Consider the following 13,101-nt stretch of genomic DNA (forward strand, 5'->3'; position numbering starts at 1 on the left):
CCCTTCTTCTACTCAATTCACAACTGTTCTATCCCGGCATTGATAAGCAATCTACATCTGCTTCTGTTGTGTATTGGTTATCATGTTTACCTGACGTGTGAAAGCCCCATGTTTGACAGTGCGCGTTAACAAAGAGACCAATGATTTTTATTAAAAGTTGTCATGTGTTTTTGTTACCTTGCACCGGCCAAAAAGTGCCGGAAATGACTTCATTTGCAGTCACTTGAAAAGTAGGGATTCTCAAATAAATGGTAAGAGGTTGGAACAAATCTAAAGGAATGCATGGCATATCTATATGTATGTGTACGCAGGTATCCATATATAAAGATAGATAGATAGATAGATAGATAGATAGATAGATAGATAGATAGATAGATAGATAGATAGATAGATAGATAGATAGATAGATAGATAGATAGATAGATAGATAGATAGATAGATAGATAGATAGATAGATAGATAGATAGATAGATATTGGGAGAGAGAGAGCGTTACTATAAACTGAGACTTTATTTTCCATCAAGCTGTCTTTCCTTTCCTTCAGGAGCAGAATGTTCTGATCATCAGCGCTCCAGAATCTAGTGCTTGGTTGGCAAGCATCACACATTGTGATGTGTTAGCTAAGAGTTCCATGTCGTTCAGACTCATATATTCCTCTGTAGTTGTACCTTGGTGATTCAACAAAATGTGGCATCATAAGCAGCATTCTACTGCCATAGACTGGGCGGAAAAAACATTTAGAATTTCACTGAAAAAGAAAAAAAGCATACTTAGGCAGAGCTTTCTGGACAGTAAGGACATTAGAGTAAGTGATGAATAAGCACTGCTTTTGTTAATTTACATAGGCAGAACAGAGACTGCTGGGAAAAGCCTGAAATTAAAGGCACAGAAAATGCCTGCTTCTGGATAGAACACTAAGAAGGGTTGAAAGTTTTTTCTCTGACCCTGGCCACTCTTACAAGCAATCCTATGATAGTCAGAAGGACCCACCCTGAAAAGGAAGGGACAGCCATTTGGACCCTTTCCACCTTTTCTATATCTCGCCTGATCGCAACCTGATCGAGCGCTGATTGAGCGGATTAGCACATGTACTTCTCATTTTGGGAAGGTATTGCTTAGCTTGCTACCAGCAGCTCAGTTATGTTATGATGTTAGAGGCTTGCAAGGAATGCTTTAGTCCTGCATTAGGCCGTTTTTATTGCTACTTGCATTCAAGGGAAAGATAATTAGCCAGAATCTGTGGCCCAGTTATTCACCTTGGCATTCCGATTTGCACAAAGGGAATAAGCATTTGAGAGAAAATGCAACATGTGTTTCTTATGTTGCTATGAACAGCTTTTTATTCTTTCTCTTTAGGGTCTAGCCAATGCAGAAATAGATAAATAAGTGCTGACTTTCTGTAAGACGTGTCCAATGCTGGGACAAAATAAAAGGGGACACTTATAAATGATAGTGATATCATTTGAGAAAGGGTAAGTTGACACTGAATTTCATGTATATTCACAGACCAAGCATGAAAAAGTCCCCAGCATGATCTTCATTGCGTGCTTAGAGCTGGTATTAGCTTTTCAGAGGTGCGGGCCTTTCGAAGGCTCGTTGGTCTAGGGGTATGATTCTCGCTTTGGGTGCGAGAGGTCCCGGGTTCAAATCCCGGACGAGCCCTTTCATTGGTGCTTTTTTAAAGTAGTATTGCAGTATGCATTTCAAAGCCAATATCAATTTTCTCTTTGCAGTAGTGGATGAATATTTGCTAGAGTCTCATGCTTTTAACCTTGCCCTGCCTGAGCAACTAGGAAACATTTCTCTTTAAGCATTTTGCAAAAATGCTGAACTTGCATGGCATATACAAGCGTTCAGCTAGGGCTGTCTGGGAAGGTTGCATGAAAGAAATCTAAAACCAGAGGCCCTTGGAATAGCCTGTTTTGAGAAATTTCATCACAGAAGAATCAACTGTAGACATCTGTTTCTGTAGTGTAGTGGTTATCACGTTCGCCTCACACGCGAAAGGTCCCCGGTTCGAAACCGGGCAGAAAAAGTTGTTATATTGTCTTGGCTGCAATGTTGAGAGGTGCCGTTTTGCCATGAAATTGTCCAGGCCCTGAAGATGGTTTCATGCAGACTCGTTCCAAGAAAGTGAATTCTCCTAAAAACACTAAAGTAATTGGCCTGTGGATGTATCTGTTGATTCACAGACCTCGCTTTGAAAAGAGCCCTGCATTCTGTTCATTGCTCACCTAGAACACGCATTAACTTTGGGAATTGTTGGCACCAACAGGCATCTTAGTTTAGTGGAGTGTTTCTGGTGTTTAAGTGCAGAAGCCCTGGGCTCAATTCCTCGGTGACCCTTCTCAAGGTGATGATACAAATGCATCGTCACCTTTACGTTTAATGTCAGAATTGTTTATTTCTATTTGGTGGTGTATGAATGCTTGCAATAGTATGTTGATTTTTTCTAGCCTTGAATGAATAAAAGCAAATCACTCCTCTTTATGTATTTTTCTAATACATTGATATTTGCATCTCCTTTCCTAGCCTGCATTTTTCATTATCTTACAGGCTGTATATAATAAGTATCAATTCAGGGGCCCTTCTTCTACTCAATTCACAACTGTTCTATCCCGGCATTGATAAGCAATCTACATCTGCTTCTGTTGTGTATTGGTTATCATGTTTACCTGACGTGTGAAAGCCCCATGTTTGACAGTGCGCGTTAACAAAGAGACCAATGATTTTTATTAAAAGTTGTCATGTGTTTTTGTTACCTTGCACCGGCCAAAAAGTGCCGGAAATGACTTCATTTGCAGTCACTTGAAAAGTAGGGATTCTCAAATAAATGGTAAGAGGTTGGAACAAATCTAAAGGAATGCATGGCATATCTATATGTATGTGTACGCAGGTATCCATATATAAAGATAGATAGATAGATAGATAGATAGATAGATAGATAGATAGATAGATAGATAGATAGATAGATAGATAGATAGATAGATAGATAGATAGATAGATAGATAGATAGATAGATAGATAGATAGATAGATAGATAGATAGATAGATAGATAGATAGATAGATAGATAGATAGATAGATAGATAGATAGATAGATAGATAGATAGATATTGGGAGAGAGAGAGCGTTACTATAAACTGAGACTTTATTTTCCATCAAGCTGTCTTTCCTTTCCTTCAGGAGCAGAATGTTCTGATCATCAGCGCTCCAGAATCTAGTGCTTGGTTGGCAAGCATCACACATTGTGATGTGTTAGCTAAGAGTTCCATGTCGTTCAGACTCATATATTCCTCTGTAGTTGTACCTTGGTGATTCAACAAAATGTGGCATCATAAGCAGCATTCTACTGCCATAGACTGGGCGGAAAAAACATTTAGAATTTCACTGAAAAAGAAAAAAAGCATACTTAGGCAGAGCTTTCTGGACAGTAAGGACATTAGAGTAAGTGATGAATAAGCACTGCTTTTGTTAATTTACATAGGCAGAACAGAGACTGCTGGGAAAAGCCTGAAATTAAAGGCCCAGAAAATGCCTGCTTCTGGATAGAACACTAAGAAGGGTTGAAAGTTTTTTCTCTGACCCTGGCCACTCTTACAAGCAATCCTATGATAGTCAGAAGGACCCACACTAAAAAGGAAGGGACAGCCATTTGGACCCTTTCCACCTTTTCTATATCTCGCCTGATCGAGCGCTGATTGAGCGGATTAGCACATGTACTTCTCATTTTGGGAAGGTATTGCTTAGCTTGCTACCAGCAGCTCAGTTATGTTATGATGTTAGAGGCTTGCAAGGAATGCTTTAGTCCTGCATTAGGCCGTTTTTATTGCTACTTGCATTCAAGGGAAAGATAATTAGCCAGAATCTGTGGCCCAGTTATTCACCTTGGCATTCCGATTTGCACAAAGGGAATAAGCATTTGAGAGAAAATGCAACATGTGTTTCTTATGTTGCTATGAACAGCTTTTTATTCTTTCTCTTTAGGGTCTAGCCAATGCAGAAATAGATAAATAAGTGCTGACTTTCTGTAAGACGTGTCCAATGCTGGGACAAAATAAAAGGGGACACTTATAAATGATAGTGATATCATTTGAGAAAGGGTAAGTTGACACTGAATTTCATGTATATTCACAGACCAAGCATGAAAAAGTCCCCAGCATGATCTTCATTGCGTGCTTAGAGCTGGTATTAGCTTTTCAGAGGTGCGGGCCTTTCGAAGGCTCGTTGGTCTAGGGGTATGATTCTCGCTTTGGGTGCGAGAGGTCCCGGGTTCAAATCCCGGACGAGCCCTTTCATTGGTGCTTTTTTAAAGTAGTATTGCAGTATGCATTTCAAAGCCAATATCAATTTTCTCTTTGCAGTAGTGGATGAATATTTGCTAGAGTCTCATGCTTTTAACCTTGCCCTGCCTGAGCAACTAGGAAACATTTCTCTTTAAGCATTTTGCAAAAATGCTGAACTTGCATGGCATATACAAGCGTTCAGCTAGGGCTGTCTGGGAAGGTTGCATGAAAGAAATCTAAAACCAGAGGCCCTTGGAATAGCCTGTTTTGAGAAATTTCATCACAGAAGAATCAACTGTAGACATCTGTTTCTGTAGTGTAGTGGTTATCACGTTCGCCTCACACGCGAAAGGTCCCCGGTTCGAAACCGGGCAGAAAAAGTTGTTATATTGTCTTGGCTGCAATGTTGAGAGGTGCCGTTTTGCCATGAAATTGTCCAGGCCCTGAAGATGGTTTCATGCAGACTCGTTCCAAGAAAGTGAATTCTCCTAAAAACACTAAAGTAATTGGCATGTGGATGTATCTGTTGATTCACAGACCTCGCTTTGAAAAGAGCCCTGCATTCTGTTCATTGCTCACCTAGAACACGCATTAACTTTGGGAATTGTTGGCACCAACAGGCATCTTAGTTTAGTGGAGTGTTTCTGGTGTTTAAGTGCAGAAGCCCTGGGCTCAATTCCTCGGTGACCCTTCTCAAGGTGATGATACAAATGCATCGTCACCTTTACGTTTAATGTCAGAATTGTTTATTTCTATTTGGTGGTGTATGAATGCTTGCAATAGTATGTTGATTTTTTCTAGCCTTGAATGAATAAAAGCAAATCACTCCTCTTTATGTATTTTTCTAATACATTGATATTTGCATCTCCTTTCCTAGCCTGCATTTTTCATTATCTTACAGGCTGTATATAATAAGTATCAATTCAGGGGCCCTTCTTCTACTCAATTCACAACTGTTCTATCCCGGCATTGATAAGCAATCTACATCTGCTTCTGTTGTGTATTGGTTATCATGTTTACCTGACGTGTGAAAGCCCCATGTTTGACAGTGCGCGTTAACAAAGAGACCAATGATTTTTATTAAAAGTTGTCATGTGTTTTTGTTACCTTGCACCGGCCAAAAAGTGCCGGAAATGACTTCATTTGCAGTCACTTGAAAAGTAGGGATTCTCAAATAAATGGTAAGAGGTTGGAACAAATCTAAAGGAATGCATGGCATATCTATATGTATGTGTACGCAGGTATCCATATATAAAGATAGATAGATAGATAGATAGATAGATAGATAGATAGATAGATAGATAGATAGATAGATAGATAGATAGATAGATAGATAGATAGATAGATAGATAGATAGATAGATAGATAGATAGATAGATAGATATTGGGAGAGAGAGAGCGTTACTATAAACTGAGACTTTATTTTCCATCAAGCTGTCTTTCCTTTCCTTCAGGAGCAGAATGTTCTGATCATCAGCGCTCCAGAATCTAGTGCTTGGTTGGCAAGCATCACACATTGTGATGTGTTAGCTAAGAGTTCCATGTCGTTCAGACTCATATATTCCTCTGTAGTTGTACCTTGGTGATTCAACAAAATGTGGCATCATAAGCAGCATTCTACTGCCATAGACTGGGCAGTAAAAACATTTAGAATTTCACTGAAAAAGAAAAAAAGCATACTTAGGCAGAGCTTTCTGGACAGTAAGGACATTAGAGTAAGTGATGAATAAGCACTGCTTTTGTTAATTTACATAGGCAGAACAGAGACTGCTGGGAAAAGCCTGAAATTAAAGGCACAGAAAATGCCTGCTTCTGGATAGAACACTAAGAAGGGTTGAAAGTTTTTTCTCTGACCCTGGCCACTCTTACAAGCAATCCTATGATAGTCAGAAGGACCCACCCTGAAAAGGAAGGGACAGCCATTTGGACCCTTTCCACCTTTTCTATATCTCGCCTGATCGCAACCTGATCGAGCGCTGATTGAGCGGATTAGCACATGTACTTCTCATTTTGGGAAGGTATTGCTTAGCTTGCTACCAGCAGCTCAGTTATGTTATGATGTTAGAGGCTTGCAAGGAATGCTTTAGTCCTGCATTAGGCCGTTTTTATTGCTACTTGCATTCAAGGGAAAGATAATTAGCCAGAATCTGTGGCCCAGTTATTCACCTTGGCATTCCGATTTGCACAAAGGGAATAAGCATTTGAGAGAAAATGCAACATGTGTTTCTTATGTTGCTATGAACAGCTTTTTATTCTTTCTCTTTAGGGTCTAGCCAATGCAGAAATAGATAAATAAGTGCTGACTTTCTGTAAGACGTGTCCAATGCTGGGACAAAATAAAAGGGGACACTTATAAATGATAGTGATATCATTTGAGAAAGGGTAAGTTGACACTGAATTTCATGTATATTCACAGACCAAGCATGAAAAAGTCCCCAGCATGATCTTCATTGCGTGCTTAGAGCTGGTATTAGCTTTTCAGAGGTGCGGGCCTTTCGAAGGCTCGTTGGTCTAGGGGTATGATTCTCGCTTTGGGTGCGAGAGGTCCCGGGTTCAAATCCCGGACGAGCCCTTTCATTGGTGCTTTTTTAAAGTAGTATTGCAGTATGCATTTCAAAGCCAATATCAATTTTCTCTTTGCAGTAGTGGATGAATATTTGCTAGAGTCTCATGCTTTTAACCTTGCCCTGCCTGAGCAACTAGGAAACATTTCTCTTTAAGCATTTTGCAAAAATGCTGAACTTGCATGGCATATACAAGCGTTCAGCTAGGGCTGTCTGGGAAGGTTGCATGAAAGAAATCTAAAACCAGAGGCCCTTGGAATAGCCTGTTTTGAGAAATTTCATCACAGAAGAATCAACTGTAGACATCTGTTTCTGTAGTGTAGTGGTTATCACGTTCGCCTCACACGCGAAAGGTCCCCGGTTCGAAACCGGGCAGAAAAAGTTGTTATATTGTCTTGGCTGCAATGTTGAGAGGTGCCGTTTTGCCATGAAATTGTCCAGGCCCTGAAGATGGTTTCATGCAGACTCGTTCCAAGAAAGTGAATTCTCCTAAAAACACTAAAGTAATTGGCATGTGGATGTATCTGTTGATTCACAGACCTCGCTTTGAAAAGAGCCCTGCATTCTGTTCATTGCTCACCTAGAACACGCATTAACTTTGGGAATTGTTGGCACCAACAGGCATCTTAGTTTAGTGGAGTGTTTCTGGTGTTTAAGTGCAGAAGCCCTGGGCTCAATTCCTCGGTGACCCTTCTCAAGGTGATGATACAAATGCATCGTCACCTTTACGTTTAATGTCAGAATTGTTTATTTCTATTTGGTGGTGTATGAATGCTTGCAATAGTATGTTGATTTTTTCTAGCCTTGAATGAATAAAAGCAAATCACTCCTCTTTATGTATTTTTCTAATACATTGATATTTGCATCTCCTTTCCTAGCCTGCATTTTTCATTATCTTACAGGCTGTATATAATAAGTATCAATTCAGGGGCCCTTCTTCTACTCAATTCACAACTGTTCTATCCCGGCATTGATAAGCAATCTACATCTGCTTCTGTTGTGTATTGGTTATCATGTTTACCTGACGTGTGAAAGCCCCATGTTTGACAGTGCGCGTTAACAAAGAGACCAATGATTTTTATTAAAAGTTGTCATGTGTTTTTGTTACCTTGCACCGGCCAAAAAGTGCCGGAAATGACTTCATTTGCAGTCACTTGAAAAGTAGGGATTCTCAAATAAATGGTAAGAGGTTGGAACAAATCTAAAGGAATGCATGGCATATCTATATGTATGTGTACGCAGGTATCCATATATAAAGATAGATAGATAGATAGATAGATAGATAGATAGATAGATAGATAGATAGATAGATAGATAGATAGATAGATAGATAGATAGATAGATAGATAGATAGATAGATAGATAGATAGATAGATAGATAGATAGATAGATAGATAGATAGATAGATAGATAGATAGATAGATAGATAGATAGATAGATAGATAGATAGATAGATAGATAGATAGATATTGGGAGAGAGAGAGCGTTACTATAAACTGAGACTTTATTTTCCATCAAGCTGTCTTTCCTTTCCTTCAGGAGCAGAATGTTCTGATCATCAGCGCTCCAGAATCTAGTGCTTGGTTGGCAAGCATCACACATTGTGATGTGTTAGCTAAGAGTTCCATGTCGTTCAGACTCATATATTCCTCTGTAGTTGTACCTTGGTGATTCAACAAAATGTGGCATCATAAGCAGCATTCTACTGCCATAGACTGGGCGGAAAAAACATTTAGAATTTCACTGAAAAAGAAAAAAAGCATACTTAGGCAGAGCTTTCTGGACAGTAAGGACATTAGAGTAAGTGATGAATAAGCACTGCTTTTGTTAATTTACATAGGCAGAACAGAGACTGCTGGGAAAAGCCTGAAATTAAAGGCCCAGAAAATGCCTGCTTCTGGATAGAACACTAAGAAGGGTTGAAAGTTTTTTCTCTGACCCTGGCCACTCTTACAAGCAATCCTATGATAGTCAGAAGGACCCACACTAAAAAGGAAGGGACAGCCATTTGGACCCTTTCCACCTTTTCTATATCTCGCCTGATCGAGCGCTGATTGAGCGGATTAGCACATGTACTTCTCATTTTGGGAAGGTATTGCTTAGCTTGCTACCAGCAGCTCAGTTATGTTATGATGTTAGAGGCTTGCAAGGAATGCTTTAGTCCTGCATTAGGCCGTTTTTATTGCTACTTGCATTCAAGGGAAAGATAATTAGCCAGAATCTGTGGCCCAGTTATTCACCTTGGCATTCCGATTTGCACAAAGGGAATAAGCATTTGAGAGAAAATGCAACATGTGTTTCTTATGTTGCTATGAACAGCTTTTTATTCTTTCTCTTTAGGGTCTAGCCAATGCAGAAATAGATAAATAAGTGCTGACTTTCTGTAAGACGTGTCCAATGCTGGGACAAAATAAAAGGGGACACTTATAAATGATAGTGATATCATTTGAGAAAGGGTAAGTTGACACTGAATTTCATGTATATTCACAGACCAAGCATGAAAAAGTCCCCAGCATGATCTTCATTGCGTGCTTAGAGCTGGTATTAGCTTTTCAGAGGTGCGGGCCTTTCGAAGGCTCGTTGGTCTAGGGGTATGATTCTCGCTTTGGGTGCGAGAGGTCCCGGGTTCAAATCCCGGACGAGCCCTTTCATTGGTGCTTTTTTAAAGTAGTATTGCAGTATGCATTTCAAAGCCAATATCAATTTTCTCTTTGCAGTAGTGGATGAATATTTGCTAGAGTCTCATGCTTTTAACCTTGCCCTGCCTGAGCAACTAGGAAACATTTCTCTTTAAGCATTTTGCAAAAATGCTGAACTTGCATGGCATATACAAGCGTTCAGCTAGGGCTGTCTGGGAAGGTTGCATGAAAGAAATCTAAAACCAGAGGCCCTTGGAATAGCCTGTTTTGAGAAATTTCATCACAGAAGAATCAACTGTAGACATCTGTTTCTGTAGTGTAGTGGTTATCACGTTCGCCTCACACGCGAAAGGTCCCCGGTTCGAAACCGGGCAGAAAAAGTTGTTATATTGTCTTGGCTGCAATGTTGAGAGGTGCCGTTTTGCCATGAAATTGTCCAGGCCCTGAAGATGGTTTCATGCAGACTCGTTCCAAGAAAGTGAATTCTCCTAAAAACACTAAAGTAATTGGCATGTGGATGTATCTGTTGATTCACAGACCTCGCTTTGAAAAGAGCCCTGCATTCTGTTCATTGCTCACCTAGAACACGCATTAACTTTGGGAATTGTTGGCACCAACAGGCATCTTAGTTTAGTGGAGTGTTTCTGGTGTTTAAGTGCAGAAGCCCTGGGCTCAATTCCTCGGTGACCCTTCTCAAGGTGATGATACAAATGCATCGTCACCTTTACGTTTAATGTCAGAATTGTTTATTTCTATTTGGTGGTGTATGAATGCTTGCAATAGTATGTTGATTTTTTCTAGCCTTGAATGAATAAAAGCAAATCACTCCTCTTTATGTATTTTTCTAATACATTGATATTTGCATCTCCTTTCCTAGCCTGCATTTTTCATTATCTTACAGGCTGTATATAATAAGTATCAATTCAGGGGCCCTTCTTCTACTCAATTCACAACTGTTCTATCCCGGCATTGATAAGCAATCTACATCTGCTTCTGTTGTGTATTGGTTATCATGTTTACCTGACGTGTGAAAGCCCCATGTTTGACAGTGCGCGTTAACAAAGAGACCAATGATTTTTATTAAAAGTTGTCATGTGTTTTTGTTACCTTGCACCGGCCAAAAAGTGCCGGAAATGACTTCATTTGCAGTCACTTGAAAAGTAGGGATTCTCAAATAAATGGTAAGAGGTTGGAACAAATCTAAAGGAATGCATGGCATATCTATATGTATGTGTACGCAGGTATCCATATATAAAGATAGATAGATAGATAGATAGATAGATAGATAGATAGATAGATAGATAGATAGATAGATAGATAGATAGATAGATAGATAGATAGATAGATAGATAGATAGATAGATAGATAGATAGATAGATAGATAGATAGATAGATAGATAGATAGATAGATAGATAGATAGATAGATATTGGGAGAGAGAGAGCGTTACTATAAACTGAGACTTTATTTTCCATCAAGCTGTCTTTCCTTTCCTTCAGGAGCAGAATGTTCTGATCATCAGCGCTCCAGAATCTAGTGCTTGGTTGGCAAGCATCACACATTGTGATGTGTTAGCTAAGAGTTCCATGTCGTTCAGACTCATATATTCCTCTGTAGTTGTACCTTGGTGATTCAACAAAATGTGGCATCATAAGCAGCATTCTACTGCCATAGACTGGGCGGAAAAAACATTTAGAATTTCACTGAAAAAGAAAAAAAGCATACTTAGGCAGAGCTTTCTGGACAGTAAGGACATTAGAGTAAGTGATGAATAAGCACTGCTTTTGTTAATTTACATAGGCAGAACAGAGACTGCTGGGAAAAGCCTGAAATTAAAGGCCCAGAAAATGCCTGCTTCTGGATAGAACACTAAGAAGGGTTGAAAGTTTTTTCTCTGACCCTGGCCACTCTTACAAGCAATCCTATGATAGTCAGAAGGACCCACACTAAAAAGGAAGGGACAGCCATTTGGACCCTTTCCACCTTTTCTATATCTCGCCTGATCGAGCGCTGATTGAGCGGATTAGCACATGTACTTCTCATTTTGGGAAGGTATTGCTTAGCTTGCTACCAGCAGCTCAGTTATGTTATGATGTTAGAGGCTTGCAAGGAATGCTTTAGTCCTGCATTAGGCCGTTTTTATTGCTACTTGCATTCAAGGGAAAGATAATTAGCCAGAATCTGTGGCCCAGTTATTCACCTTGGCATTCCGATTTGCACAAAGGGAATAAGCATTTGAGAGAAAATGCAACATGTGTTTCTTATGTTGCTATGAACAGCTTTTTATTCTTTCTCTTTAGGGTCTAGCCAATGCAGAAATAGATAAATAAGTGCTGACTTTCTGTAAGACGTGTCCAATGCTGGGACAAAATAAAAGGGGACACTTATAAATGATAGTGATATCATTTGAGAAAGGGTAAGTTGACACTGAATTTCATGTATATTCACAGACCAAGCATGAAAAAGTCCCCAGCATGATCTTCATTGCGTGCTTAGAGCTGGTATTAGCTTTTCAGAGGTGCGGGCCTTTCGAAGGCTCGTTGGTCTAGGGGTATGATTCTCGCTTTGGGTGCGAGAGGTCCCGGGTTCAAATCCCGGACGAGCCCTTTCATTGGTGCTTTTTTAAAGTAGTATTGCAGTATGCATTTCAAAGCCAATATCAATTTTCTCTTTGCAGTAGTGGATGAATATTTGCTAGAGTCTCATGCTTTTAACCTTGCCCTGCCTGAGCAACTAGGAAACATTTCTCTTTAAGCATTTTGCAAAAATGCTGAACTTGCATGGCATATACAAGCGTTCAGCTAGGGCTGTCTGGGAAGGTTGCATGAAAGAAATCTAAAACCAGAGGCCCTTGGAATAGCCTGTTTTGAGAAATTTCATCACAGAAGAATCAACTGTAGACATCTGTTTCTGTAGTGTAGTGGTTATCACGTTCGCCTCACACGCGAAAGGTCCCCGGTTGAAACCGGGCAGAAAAAGTTGTTATATTGTCTTGGCTGCAATGTTGAGAGGTGCCGTTTTGCCATGAAATTGTCCAGGCCCTGAAGATGGTTTCATGCAGACTCGTTCCAAGAAAGTGAATTCTCCTAAAAACACTAAAGTAATTGGCATGTGGATGTATCTGTTGATTCACAGACCTCGCTTTGAAAAGAGCCCTGCATTCTGTTCATTGCTCACCTAGAACACGCATTAACTTTGGGAATTGTTGGCACCAACAGGCATCTTAGTTTAGTGGAGTGTTTCTGGTGTTTAAGTGCAGAAGCCCTGGGCTCAATTCCTCGGTGACCCTTCTCAAGGTGATGATACAAATGCATCGTCACCTTTACGTTTAATGTCAGAATTGTTTATTTCTATTTGGTGGTGTATGAATGCTTGCAATAGTATGTTGATTTTTTCTAGCCTTGAATGAATAAAAGCAAATCACTCCTCTTTATGTATTTTTCTAATACATTGATATTTGCATCTCCTTTCCTAGCCTGCATTTTTCATTATCTTACAGGCTGTATATAATAAGTATCAATTCAGGGGCCCTTCTTCTACTCAATTCACAACTGTTCTATCCCGGCATTGATAAGCAATCTACATCTGCTTCTGTTGTGTATTGGTTATCATGT

General features: G+C 39.8%; 9 non-coding genes across 9 annotated transcripts; all 9 read left to right on the forward strand.

The window, feature by feature from the left end:
- The first annotated feature begins 1,590 nt into the window (after positions 1-1,590).
- On the forward strand, positions 1,591-1,662 carry TRNAP-UGG (transfer RNA proline (anticodon UGG)). The gene has a single exon. It is a non-coding gene; the product is annotated as a tRNA-Pro (tRNA).
- A 300-nt stretch (positions 1,663-1,962) lies between these two features.
- TRNAV-CAC (transfer RNA valine (anticodon CAC)) lies at positions 1,963-2,035 on the forward strand. The gene has a single exon. It is a non-coding gene; the product is annotated as a tRNA-Val (tRNA).
- Positions 2,036-4,220: 2,185 nt separating this feature from the next.
- TRNAP-UGG (transfer RNA proline (anticodon UGG)) lies at positions 4,221-4,292 on the forward strand. Its single transcript has one exon. It is a non-coding gene; the product is annotated as a tRNA-Pro (tRNA).
- A 300-nt stretch (positions 4,293-4,592) lies between these two features.
- On the forward strand, positions 4,593-4,665 carry TRNAV-CAC (transfer RNA valine (anticodon CAC)). The gene has a single exon. It is a non-coding gene; the product is annotated as a tRNA-Val (tRNA).
- A 2,120-nt stretch (positions 4,666-6,785) lies between these two features.
- Positions 6,786-6,857, forward strand: TRNAP-UGG (transfer RNA proline (anticodon UGG)). The gene has a single exon. It is a non-coding gene; the product is annotated as a tRNA-Pro (tRNA).
- Positions 6,858-7,157: 300 nt separating this feature from the next.
- Positions 7,158-7,230, forward strand: TRNAV-CAC (transfer RNA valine (anticodon CAC)). Its single transcript has one exon. It is a non-coding gene; the product is annotated as a tRNA-Val (tRNA).
- Positions 7,231-9,423: 2,193 nt separating this feature from the next.
- TRNAP-UGG (transfer RNA proline (anticodon UGG)) lies at positions 9,424-9,495 on the forward strand. The gene has a single exon. It is a non-coding gene; the product is annotated as a tRNA-Pro (tRNA).
- Positions 9,496-9,795: 300 nt separating this feature from the next.
- TRNAV-CAC (transfer RNA valine (anticodon CAC)) lies at positions 9,796-9,868 on the forward strand. Its single transcript has one exon. It is a non-coding gene; the product is annotated as a tRNA-Val (tRNA).
- Positions 9,869-12,021: 2,153 nt separating this feature from the next.
- Positions 12,022-12,093, forward strand: TRNAP-UGG (transfer RNA proline (anticodon UGG)). The gene has a single exon. It is a non-coding gene; the product is annotated as a tRNA-Pro (tRNA).
- Positions 12,094-13,101: the final 1,008 nt, after the last annotated feature.

This window comes from Lissotriton vulgaris, unplaced genomic scaffold (genome assembly GCF_964263255.1).
Source record: "Lissotriton vulgaris unplaced genomic scaffold, aLisVul1.2 SCAFFOLD_595, whole genome shotgun sequence".
Classification (NCBI taxonomy): Eukaryota; Metazoa; Chordata; class Amphibia; order Caudata; family Salamandridae; genus Lissotriton; species Lissotriton vulgaris.